Below are 13,429 nucleotides of genomic sequence, written 5' to 3'. Positions count from 1 at the left end.
TGTTTTCAAAAGATGACCTGTTGTCAAGACATATCCTCGGATGTGCCAAGTCATATCGAAGAAGAGCTTAGCCCAAACCAAACCATAGTTCTAAGATTTCCTACAAAAGTTTCTTTTAAGGGTGGTAGAAGATGTACCCTTAGATTATGGATTACACGAGATGCCGCATGAGATGGTATTTGGAGAAGGTATCACAAGGAGTTTTCATATACCCACGTAAAAAAAATAGAACCCATGGAAGGAGTACTATCATAACTATGGACACAGTTGAGGGCATATGGTTTAGTGTAACGTTTTTCAAGCCCAAGCTAACCTTCCGAAATCTCCCCGGGGATGTTCGAAAAGAAGCAATAGTGAGTACGAACCTATTGGAAGACCTGAACCCAAACCTTTTCTTTCTAGCCTTTCTCAAATCTCGAGGACGAGATTTCTTATAAGGGTGGTAGTCTGTCACATCCCGAAATTTTCTAAATTTTGGAATGTAAAATAAAAAAAATTTAATGCTTGATTGTTTGAACTTGATTGAAAATCCACAAAGAATTAAAACTTTTTGGAGTTGTTAAACGTATTTTCCAAACTATTGGTTTCCAAATACTTTTGGTTTCAAGTATTTTCAAAATCAAACATATAGGCCAAATGTACATAATAAATATTTTAATTTCACAGAGGGATATTAAAAGGGTTTTTGCAAAATATAGAGTTTTCATAAAACTTGGTTTTCAAAAGATTTTCTAACAATACTCTATTTTGTTCGGAGGTTTTGAAACTTATAAATATTTTAATTGAGAAAACATTAAACACTAAAAAGGCAATATAGCCACACAGACATGTATGTTAAATTTTGGTTTTATAAAGTTTATAATTTTGTTCCAAATTTAGTCTCATATTAAAGTATTTTTCATAATGATTCCAACGGTACCTCATTTGCATTTTTCCGATTTTATTTGAAGCCTCAAAGTGTATTTCCAATTTTTTGTTAAAATAAAAATAAAAAGAAACAAAGGGCGCGGCCGACCGTGCGGCTCAACGCCTCGCCGTGGCCCAGCAGCCAGCGCCGCCCGCGCGGCAGCCAGCACCGCCGCAGCCCATCTGGCAGATTTGGCCGACCCGGGCGTCCCAGCCTTCCCAGGCCGCCCCCAGGCCCAGCTGCCCCGGCCAGCTCGCCCCCTGGCCCTTTTCTTTTTTCTCAGCCCAGCTTCCCAACTCCCGCGCGCGCTCGCACCAGCCCAGGCCGCAGCACGACGCCGCCACCAGCGCCCAGCTCGCACCGCCTATTCCTTTTCTTTGTTTAGTCCCACATCGCCTCTTTAGATAAATTCTCTCCAGCACATAGCCTATATAAAGGACCCAAAGGGGCAGCCCTAAACGCACATCAGCGCCCGGCGCCTCTCTTTCTCCCCACGCGCAGCCCCCGTGCAGCCTTCTCTCACGACGCAGCTGTTTTGCGCGCACACTCATGACGCAACTCCGCAACGCTATTTTGGGAAACGCGCTCGGTAATGATTCTTTTTATGTAGACTGTTGTACGGAAATTTCGTAATTTTATTTCCTTAGATCTACACCTCCGTTTAGAGTAGTGGTGCTTCCATTAAGTTTCTAATTAGATTATCTACAACTTTCATGTAGGAAGTCTTTCCATCCGAGCAACTTGTTCGGACAACTTTTCGTACACCATTAGAACTGCAACCGCTTCTGTCTAGTTTTATAAAATTCATATCTTAAGTTCTATCTGTCGGATTTCGACAAACCCTATACCGTTGGAATCAGCAAATTCCGTAGATCATTGTAGACATTTTGTGTGGCAGTTTCGCTCACTTTATTTTCGCGGTACCCCTTTGATCCGCAGCATCGTCTATAAAATAAATCCTACAAACTTTTTCCGAGAGATTCTTCTGGCGATACGCTTGTAATGGAATTCTCTACCACTTCCGCGTAGAAAGTTCTTCCATCCGGAAAACTTCTTCTAATGACTTTTCGCGAAAGGTGTAGTCCTATAACTGGTTTCAACATAGTTCCTTTAGCCAAAATGATCTTTATGATCATACCCATCTTCCAAGACCAGTTATAAATCTTTATCATGTTCACAGATAATGCATAGCTTACACTTGGTTGTCTGGTTCATGATTATTCAAATAACAATTGAGTTATTGGAGTAAAGTGTGATATGTCCTTGTTTAGATTTTTTACCTTGCTCTAGTAGGGTGGAGATACTCTACCCCATATCACATGTGTTGAACTCTTGTTATTCATTAGGCCCCGCGAACCAAATCCCAATATCATTCATGCCTATACAACCTCATGCCATTCAACCCCTCCACTTAGTTTGAACTATTCAATTTTCAAATGAGTTACTTGAGTAGTTCAATATATAATTAGTTCATATCCAATGCTATGTGTGACCTTGTGCTACTCTGATAAGTGTTGTCACACTATGTCAATTGCATAAGCCTTGCTTTACAACACTTCATCCAATAGCACCACCGTCTAAAATATTTGAATCACTTTGCAAATATTCAAATTCAAATATGAGAATTTGAGTATATATCCATTATCGATTTCTATAATCCCTTCTCAACATGATTCTTTTGTGAAGGTGAAACTTATGATCTCATCCGCACACCAATGCCACTAGACACTTTATCGTGAACCAATATCGTGTCTATCCAGATCCATTTTCATTCACTCCTTTGACTTAGTTTACAATTATTCAACTTACAAATGAGTAAATTGAGTAATTCTATATATCATTTGTTTATACCCAAGCCTATGTGTAGTTCATACTATTTTGAGTAATTGTTGTCACACTTATTTAATAATATTGTTTTCGCACTATTTGTCACTTATGTGATTCAATTCACATGAGCCATTTCAAATTATTTTCATGCTCTTGTAAAGCATAAAGATTCTTCCATTATATCTTGGATAATCCATCTCTTTCTAATCATGTGACTTTCCGTCCAAACTCTCACCGTCATATCTTGCAAGCCAAACCTCATGCCACACCTTAGTACCATAGAGCGATTTCCGATTGTTGTCTTGTTTGATTATGATGTTGTTGTTGATGTTGAATGGTGTGTTTATGTTGTGTTATATTTTATATTATAGTTAAATGCGGAGAGGCACGTATTTTGATTAAGAGAAGTGAACGCGCTTCGACTACCAAAAGGCAAGTGGCATTCAAATCCTACTTATTTTCTTTATGCATTAGTGTTTTGAAACTAGTATGCATGGTAGGATTTTGATTTCAAAAGAAAAGTATTATGCTATGCTTAGCAAACCCTAGTAGTGTGTAGCTACTCCTGAACCTATTGATAGGATACTTTATTTCTGCTCCGCAACATCAAATGCCAAATGCTGTTTCATTGTTTCGATTGTGATGGTTTGAAAAGTGAAAATTAACAACCTAAATGAATCACCTGGGTGGATTGGTAATTGCTTGGTGGGCGGCTACTCAGGGCCACAGTGTGGTTGTCGTCGCCTGAGGGTACGTGGCTACTCAGGGCCACTTTGTGGTTGTCGTCGCCTGAGGGTACGTGGCTACTCAGGGCCATATCGTGGTTGTCATCGCCTGAGGGTGCGCAATTGTTGAGTGGCTACTCAGGGCCACATTGTGGTTGTCATCGCCTGAGGGTGCTCAAATGTTGAGTGGCTACTCAGGGCCACATTGTGGTTGTCATCGCCTGAGGGTGCACTTGTGGATGGCCACTCAGGATTAAATAGATTAATATGTCGTCCATGTTTTAGTTAGCTTCCAGTGCAGCCTTATGGTATTATGGGCTCTGCCGGGATTAAGTAAGTTGTGAGGCCAAACTTGTTGCTAGACATGATGATGTGGCTTGCAACCAAACGGGAACGGGTCTAGCTGGTTATGGTTGAAGCCTCCTTCTGAAAGATCTTGTCTCATTCTTCTCTTGGGAAGGGTGGGTCGTAAGGTGAAAGTGCACAACCTCTCGAGAGTAAACCTAAGATCTTAGCCGTGTCCCCGGTTATGGACAATTTGAGCTTCTAGGCAGGGAATGTACGGAGGAATCTCATCACCTTTTCTGAATGTATTTAAAAATTTGATCAACCTTCGAAAACTCATGGGAGATGTAACCATGTGATTATTCTAAAACCCATGGAGGATTTATCCATGGTGTGATTTCATAATGTCATTCAAAGGATTTCAAAATGTTTTGTTTTAAATAAAATATAGGATAAAATTGGCTTTATGCAAATTTGCCTAAACTCCACTTGCCAAATATCATGTAGATAGTCATGCCCAAAACAGCCACCATATAAGTGTCATTTGCCAGTACATCATTGTACTGACCTCCATTCGTGGGGCTGCATATTCAAACGTGCAGGATTTTCTGAGGAGAAGTACGTGGTAGGATCTCGAGTCTACATTCCAACATGACTGCCTGTGGCACATGAAGATGATGAAGGCTCATTGCTGATTTACTTTCCGCTGTGTTTATTCTGAGCTAGTCCATTTGACTATGCAATTTGTAAGTTTTTATTGTACCCTCTGGATCAACGATGTAGTAATTTGATACTACTGCAGTGATTACTATATTTTGTAATGTGTGTGCTATCAGTGATCCCGGGAATAGCACTATACACAGGTATCTTGCCTTTATTAAAAGGTAGGGTGCTACAGTGCACCTTCGGGAGGTGTACTTGTGCTTGCGAACGCTGTTCCCATGACTCCAACTCCTGCCATAGCCATGTTGTACAATGCTTCTCTTGGATCTTCGGGAGGTGGCCTATTTGCCAGTATAAAGGACTGAGTCGCCATATATCCAGCTTCCGGTGTTTTGGGAATAATATTTCCCCTTGTGTCTATCGACATAAAGGACATGTCGAGATTTTGGATCAGATTTTCCCTCTCGCCGTCGGGTACGTTCTGCAGCTTGGATCTTCCCCTATTGCGGGCTGCTCTGTGATTGGATTCCGAAGTTCCTGAATGTCGGTTGAGCTCTGCCCTTCTTTGGCTTGACGCGGAAGCTGCGGCTCTCCTCTTATCAAGCTCGACTTTCTGTTTTTCGAGTTCTCGTCCAGCACAGGCGAGTTAATATTGGTACGCTTGCAACTCTTCAGCTGTGGCAGTCGTAGTCATCGGCTCTGTGCCATCCATGGCTTTGGCCGCTGTGTCCCAAGCTTCTTGCGGAAGTTGCACCATATGTTGCGTTGCAGGCCCGATATACTTGGTGCCTAAACCTCGCATAAGATCAGCGGGATCGATGTATGGATTTCCCAAATCATCGAAAGCCTCTGATGTCTCCTCCTGTGGGCGACTTGTTTCTCCAATTACATAGACTTGATGATATTTTGGAGTTTGATTTTCGTCGGGGTTGGTGACATCGTCGCATAGATCGGTGAGGACCTCCCGAACAACAGTAGATTTGTCGATGAAGTCGAAGCTATCAGCAATATCTGAGTCACTGCTTATATTGGAGTCTGCAGACGACCCAAAGGATATGCTGCCAAAGATCTTGACGAGTTTTCCGCTTGTCGCGGACTTGACGAAGCGTGGAGGCGAGATCTCCTCGGCGCCCATCTCGAATGATGACGACGATTACGAGAATTCGGAGTCGGTCGCCGACGATCCCGACGAAACCGGAATCTCGAGACGATGCGATCCCTCTTTTCCAACGCGGAAGTGGAACCTCCCGAACGTCATCTCCATAGGCTCCTCCAGATACGCATATGCATCCACACAGGAGGGTGGGTGAGGAACTGTTGCCACCAGAATTTAACCAAGTCTGGAGATGGGCCGTGATTAAATGGGCTTAGAGGATATGCACAGAAAATATTCCCGAACCGGCCTTGTACAAGAAGTTTGGGCAAGATTGTCCGTGTATCTATAAATATAGTAGGTTACGTGTCGGTTAGAATTAAGAGATAGAGTTTAGCTCGTACACGGTTGGGTTTATTCCCAAGTTAGAATGTCTACGGACTATAAATATGTATCTAGGGTTATTGAGAAGGAGGACGAACACGTTCACAACAAATCAATCTAGGCGCATCGCCACCCCTTGTTTCGAGGGTTTCTCCCGGGTAAGCAACATGCTGCCTAGATCGCATCTTGCGATCTAGGCAGTATTAGTTTATTCGTTATTGGTGTTGCTCGTGCTGAAGCCTTTTTGATGGCGAGCAACACCCTTATCTTAGGTGTTTTGGGGTTGATCACAATGCTTTCATGATGCACTTGTTTAGCTACGCTACCCCTCGATATCTAGCTGCCCTTACACCTATTTTAGGTGTAGGGGCAGCATATTGCTTGTTCTTTATTTAGTAGATCTAATCCGTTATAGTTGCTCCTTGTTCTTCAAGGATTGGTTTGATATCTGTATGGTTAGGCCTTATAAACGGGTTGAACGATCCGGTAGTGCGTAAGGTGTGGTTTATTAAGCTCTAGAGGGATTGTTCCGGGGATCAACTTCACGTTGGTTTTTAGGCCTCTTTAGGGCTGGTTTTCCATTATCTTGCGTATTTGTTAGGCTCAACTACGCATAGGATGTTCCGATTATACGGTGAAAACCCTAGACTATCGTAGATTAGTTTAGCTTGATATGGATAAATCATGATCCCCATGTCCTTATAAATCTAACATGAACCATGGGGCAATCGGCTCTTTGAGCCGATCCACAGAACAATTTAAGAGCCGATTGGGGCTCGTATTTAATGTTTACGTGTTTGCCATGCAGGAAACTAGTCGAAGCAATCCATCACCTTCCTGACCAGGTATAGGTCAGGTGGCACACCCTCGTGAGCACCAGGACGCGTGTGCCAGAAGGCATTGCGGGCCGTCGCCCGAGGGACCAGGGTCAGCCGCAATCCTGGGAGCCTCCCGGCTCTACTGTGTTGCCCGTCGCTGCTCGCCGGTGGGTTTCTGACCGCAACACATTCTGGCACACCCGGTGGGACACTCTATAGCAACCACTACGTCGACATCTGCAGCAACCATGTCAAAAGCCGCGGATGAGGTGGTGGGCGAACCAGTCACGTACGCAGATCTACAGGAAGAACACAAGAAGAAGTACGATGAGATGAAAGCCATCTTAGAAGCCGATCTCATCGGCTCTTTCATGAAAACCCGTTCACATGGCATCAGATGGAAAGGGTTCTCCCCTGAAGGTGCCCTCGATGAAGTAGACCTCTCTACCTCTTCAGAGGAACGCACCAGAGCTCTGCGCCAGGAGATTAATTACATGGTAGCTCATTCCCTACACCGCCATTCTGAGAGCTTGGTGAACGCTTTTGAGCGCGTTGTGGTCCGAGTGGTGCAAGAGATCATGAAACATCAGTACTCACCGTCAGGACCTACCCTGGGAACTCACCAGGGAGAGATTCCACTCCAAATTAGACCGCCGCTGCCATTCGCGCTCGCAGCACCAGAACCGCCGGGTTCACCGGCGTACGTTGTCTACAAGGTTGGAGGCGATCCTAGCGATTGCCAATTCCTATATGAGCCACCCAAGGAGATCCCACATGGATACGTGTGCACATACGTGCCGGACTGCAATGCCTTGGCGCGCACAAGCCAGATCGCACCAACAGGAATCTCTGGAGTAGATGCTGACAAACAAGCATGGCTGGCTAAATATGCTACTGGAACGAGTCATGAAGGTCCGGTCCCTACGGCTAATACCATGGAGCAGATTAGCACTATCTTGAGAGACCAGTTCGGCATCCTGCCGAAGAGGAAAACAATCGGCTATTCCAAGCCGTACCCTGACGAGTATGATCTGATCCCGCTGCCACCCAAGTATCGGCTCCCTGAATTCTCAAAATTCAATGGAGCAGAAGGAGCTAGCTCAATAGAGCACGTAAGCCGATATTTGGCACAGCTGGGCTTGATTTCAGTATCAGACCCTTTACGTGTGAGGTTTTTCGCACAATCTCTTACGGGATCAGCCTTTGGATGGTACACCTCGTTGCCACCAAACTCAGTCCGCACATGGAAGCAGCTAGAGGAACAGTTTCACGTGCAATATCACTCAGAAGCTACCGAGGCTGGCATTGCCGATCTAACACAAAGCGAAGCGGGGAGAAACAAGTATTCGAATACATCCAACGTTTCAGACTGTCAGAACCGATGTTATTCGGTTCGTTTATCCGAGAAGGAAGCGATTGATCTGGCAGTACTGGGTCTCGCAACGCCGATCAAGGACCTGACTTCCCAACCAGAGTACAGTTCATTGTCGCACATGGTGCAGAAACTCACATCATATGAACAGCGACACCCTGAATTGTACCAAGACAAGTTCAAGCGTCTGATAGGCCTGGTTGAGATGGAAGAAACTGAAGATCCTGCACCAGACCTAGAAGTAGTTGTAGCTGAATGGGCTCGGGGGGCAAACCCCGTGTCCTGCAAATGGGTAAAACCACAAGGGCCTGCAAAAGGGTTTGACTTCGATTTGAGCAAAGCTGAGCAGATTTTCGATCTATTGCTTAAGGAAAAACAGCTGAAGTTACCCGAAGGCCATAAAATCCCTACAAAGACAAGAACCGAACGGGAGGCCGTCGCAAATGGCATCACTCGTTCACCCATACCACCAATGACTGCAAGGTGTTTCGTCAGCAGATCCAAATGGCGATAGAACAAGGCCGATTGCTCTTCGGACAGTTTGCCATGAAAGTGGACACACATCCGTTCCCTGGCGTCAACATGGTGGAACCTAACCACTCCGCGAGGCATCGACTGGATTTCTCATTTGATGTTAACATGGCAGGGCCTGAACGCCACCATGGCAAGGATAAAGAGGAAAGCAGTCACTCCCGCAGCAAGGAAAAAGAGGAGGCCGATCCACGCGACCGGCCCCAATATGATGACAAGCGGTACCTCACCAAGGAACAAGTGAGAGGCGTGCGATACCAAAAACCACTTTCCACGCACCTCCTCAACAAATATGAATATCAGTATGACCGACGTCGGTAGTACGACAGAAACGATGAGAGATACAATCGGTCCGACGAAGATAAAAGAAGGTACCGTCGGCACGACAGAGACAACGAAGGACGCGAGCACCGCGCTAAGGAGAGGTCAAGGGAGCAGGAAGATATGGATAGACACTGGGACTGTCCCTTCTTTAAACACTGCTGGGACTCAGGGATGAGCCGATTGCCTACAATCGACAACTGCCCGGAGTGTAGACGCCGGAAGGAGGATGCAGGGGAAGTTTCAGTTTTCAAGTGTCTAGGACCTCTCCCGCCACAGAACAAACGTGCTGAGTCCTCTCAAGATGAAGACTTTGAGGAGTCAGAAGATGAAGAAGAGGATAAGTACCACCGGCCAAGGTGGTGCCCCGATGGACTCAGCCACTCCCAAAAGCGTAGGGTTCAGCGGCTGCGTAGCTTGGAGCAAGCCGAAGCGCGATACTTGCACACGTTGAGGAAAGCGCGGCCCGATCTGGCCGTAAAAATTCAGCAGACTTTGGACGAAGAGAGTCGTCCACCAAAGAAGGTTTGGCGACCCAAGCAAGAAAAAGCCGATGTGGGAACATCGGCTGGTACAAACATGGTGTTCTTCCTTCCATCAGAGTTTCGTGCCCCAGGAACGGAAGAAGCGCCAATAGCACAGTTTGACTGCGGTCCACAGCCCGTTATCTTTGAAAAGCCACGGGAGAAGGGTTACAAACACATGAAGGCCCTGTACCTAAAGGGTTATATCAATGGGCAGCCCGTCGGCAGGATGTTGGTTGACACAGGAGCAGCGGTGAATATAATGCCATATTCCATGCTACGGCGTTTGGGACGCTCCAGTGCCGATCTGATCAAGACCAACGTCACGCTCAACGACTTCAACGGCCAAGCATCAGGGACGCAAGGTGTCCTGAACGTGGATCTAACCATAGGCCGAAAGACGATCCCAACGACATTCTTCATCGTCGATAGCAAGAGCACTTACGCTGCCTTGCTAGGAAGGGATTGGATTCACGCTAACTGTTGCATTCCATCTACAATGCACCAATGCCTGATACAGTGGGATGGAGACGACGTAGAAGTCGTGCATGCAGATGACTCGATCGACGTCTTGATAGCCGGCATGAACATTTGGGACTCGGCAGACCAAGAGGCACTTTCTGGAATCAGTTTGGACGGCTGTGATCGCATCGAGGTGTCAAAAAACGGGGTGAGGCTGGTCTTATCCACCGGCCTGATAGAGTAACAAGAGCAGCATCCATCGACATACGTGGCAAGGCCGATCCCTGTGATCGGCCCCAAAAAATAAAAAGCAAGGATCTTACTTCAAACATGTCACGTAGTCGTGGTAAGGAGGCTTCCTCCCGCAAGGGAGCGCATACAAGTTGTAAACCTTCATTTAGCAACTCAATCAACATGGAGGCCGATTCCAGCAATCGGCCAAAATTATCCTCGCCATACGTTTTGCCTGTGTTCAACATCGATCTAACAGGCGACGGAAAGCTAGGGTATGGGTTTACGTCAGCTGATGAGCTAGAAGAGATTGACATTGGTCCTGGGGATAAGCCACGACCAACTTTTATCAGCAAAAAGTTAGATCCGCACCTGAGGGGCCTGATGATAGCTTTGTTGAAAGAATACCCAGATTGTTTTGCCTGGGATTATACAGAAATGCCCGGGCTAGACAGGAGCATCATTGAGCATCGGCTACCTCTTAAGAAAGGGTTTCGGCCGTTCCAGCAATGAGCACGGCAGATGAAGGCCGAAATTCTAGAAGAAGTCAAGAAGGAGATTGAGAAGATGTTAACCGCTGGATTCATCAGGCCATGCAGGTAAGCTGAGTGGATATCTAGCATCGTACCTATGGAGAAGAAGGACGGCCGATGGCGCGTCGCTATAGATTTTCGCGATCTCAACAGAGCTACTCCGAAGGATGAGTACCCTATGCCGGTAGCTGAAACATTGATCAATGCAGCGGCTGGCCATAAGGTTTTAAGCTTCATGGATGGCAATGCCGGTTACAACCAGATTTTCATGGCTCCAGAAGATATACACAAGACGGCCTTCAGAGTACCAGGTTCGGTGGGCTTGTTCGAATATGTGGTCTTGACATTTGGACTGAAGAATGCCGGTGCAACGTACCAACGAGCCATGAATTACATCTTTCATGATCTGATCGGCAAGTTGGTGGAAATCTACATTGATGACGTGGTGGACAAGTCTGTCTCAGTGGAAGGGCACCTGGAGGATTTGCGACGTATACTGGACCGAACTAGAAAGTTTGGACTAAGAATGAATCCAAAGAAGTGTGCTTTTGGTGTAACGGCCGGTCAATTCCTGGGCTTCCTAGTTCATGAACGTGGAATTGAGATCGGCCTGAAAAGTCAAGAGGCAGTACGAACAATGAAGCCACCTACCACCAAGAAGGAACTCCAAAGTCTCATCGGCAAAATCAATTTCGTCAGAAGGTTCATCTCTAATCTGTCAGGACGAATTGAGCCGTTCATGGGGTTGGTGAAAATCAAACCTGATGAGGAGTTTCACTGGGGGGCAGAGCAACAGCGAGCGTTTGATGAGATTAAAGAATATCTAACGAAGCCGCCCGTGTTGGTTCCGCCCCAGCAAGACAGGCCATTCTATATTTACCTGTCAGTAGCCGATACTTCTATCGCCTCAGTGGTAGTGCAAATCTATGATGGCGTGGAAAGAGTTGTTTTCTACCTCAGCAGAAGGATGTTGGATGCAGAAACGAGGTACCCGGAGATCGAGAAGTTGTGCCTCTGCCTATTTTTTACCTGCACCAAGCTTCGTCACATCTTTCTGATGGCAGAAATCGTCATCATTTGCAAATCAGACGTCATAAAGCACATGCTGTCGGCTCCTGTCCTGAAGGGCCGACTAGGTAAATGGATGTTTGCATTATCGGAGTTGGATCTCCGGTATCAACCTGCGAAAGCAGTTAAAGGACAGGCCCTGGCCGATCTGATCGCTGAGCGAATCAACACTAATATAGCAGCACTGTCTATACGTGCATGGGCCATGTTCTTCGATGGGTCAGTTTGCGATGATGGTTGCGGCATCGACATCCTACTCGTGTCGCCCCGGGGGGCAACCTACACCTTCTCCATCAGGCTATCTACCCTTTGCACCAATAATGTTGCTGAGTATGAAGCGGTACGTAAGGGGATGGAGTTGCTAATTGAAGCCGGGGCAGAAGCAGTAGAACTCTTTGGAGACTCAAAGTTGGTGATCTCCCAGCTCACGGACGAGTACAAGTGTGAGAGCGAGTCGCTCTTCCCGTTATGGATGCACTGCCGCGAGCTGATGACATAGTTCAGGTACATAAACTTCAATTGGGTCCCGAGGTCGCAGAATACGGAGGCGAACGATCTCGCACAGATGGCGTCAGGCTATAAGGAGACAGTGGAAGGAGCCGATGTCCAGATACATTTCATGGAGCCAGATGATTGGAGAGCCGATATCTTCAATTACTTGAAGGATCCGGCTTGGGGGGCACCTAAACGGATAAGATACAAGGCCATGAAGTATGTCCTTATTGGAGATGACATGTTCTATAGGACCTTGGAAGGGTTACTTCTCAAATGTTTGGGAACAGCCGAGGCAAATCGGCTCTTACACGAGGTACATGAAGGCGCCTGTGGGACTCATCAATCGGCTCATAAGATGAAGTGGTTGATCAGGCGATCAGGGTTTTATTGGCCCACCATGCTTGAGGACTGTTTCAATTACTATAAAGGGTGTCAAGCATGTTAGAAGTTTGGGAGCATTCAGATGGTACCCGCATCAGCAATGAACCCCATCATCAAGACATGGCTACAGAGGAAGGGGTTTTTTGCCGATGGCTAGTACAGAGCAAGAGGATGAAGAGGCGAACTGCTCGGCGCAGTTAAATAAAGGGGATATAGTGGAAATTTAATGCTCGAGCAGTTTTCGAGGATGCGGTGCCAAAACTGTCAATCGTGCAGAAGTTGAGAAGACAGGGTATCATGATGGAAAGATACTGAAGCGGTTCTGCTCTGCCACGACATGACCCTACGGAGGAAAAACAGAGTGGTTTTGAAATTATCATTACCAAAACCAGGGGGGCATGTGTTACCACCAGAATTTAACCAAGTCTGGAGATGGGCCGTGATTAAATGGGCTTAGAGGATATGCACAGAAAATATTCCCGAACCGGCCTTGTACAAGAAGTTTGGGCAAGATTGCCCGTGTATCTGTAAATATAGTAGGTTACGTGTCGGTTAGAATTAAGAGATAGAGTTTAGCTCGTACACGGTTGGGTTTATTCCCAAGTTAGAAAGTCTATGGACTATAAATATGTATCTAGGGTTATTGAGAAGGAGGACGAACACGTTCACAACAAATCAATCTAGGCGCATCTCCACCCCTTGTTTCGAGGGTTTCTCCCGGGTAAGCAACATGCTGCCTAGATCGCATCTTGCGATCTAGGCAGTATTAGTTTATTCGTTATTGGTGTTGCTCGTGCTGAAGCCTTTTT

At 46.2% G+C, this 13,429-nt stretch overlaps 1 long non-coding RNA gene across 1 annotated transcript; it reads left to right on the top strand.

Annotated features, from left to right (window-relative positions):
* Nucleotides 1-3,112: 3,112 nt before the first annotated feature.
* LOC139839210 (uncharacterized) lies at nucleotides 3,113-4,560 on the top strand. The gene is made up of 2 exons (XR_011756875.1): nucleotides 3,113-3,166; nucleotides 4,347-4,560. It is a non-coding gene; the product is annotated as an uncharacterized lncRNA (long non-coding RNA).
* Nucleotides 4,561-13,429: the final 8,869 nt, after the last annotated feature.

This window comes from Lolium perenne, chromosome 4 (assembly GCF_019359855.2).
Source record: "Lolium perenne isolate Kyuss_39 chromosome 4, Kyuss_2.0, whole genome shotgun sequence".
NCBI classification, from domain to species: domain Eukaryota; kingdom Viridiplantae; phylum Streptophyta; class Magnoliopsida; order Poales; family Poaceae; genus Lolium; species Lolium perenne.
The sequence above is the reverse complement of the archived record's forward strand: the minus strand, read 5'-3'. Positions and strand labels throughout refer to the sequence as shown.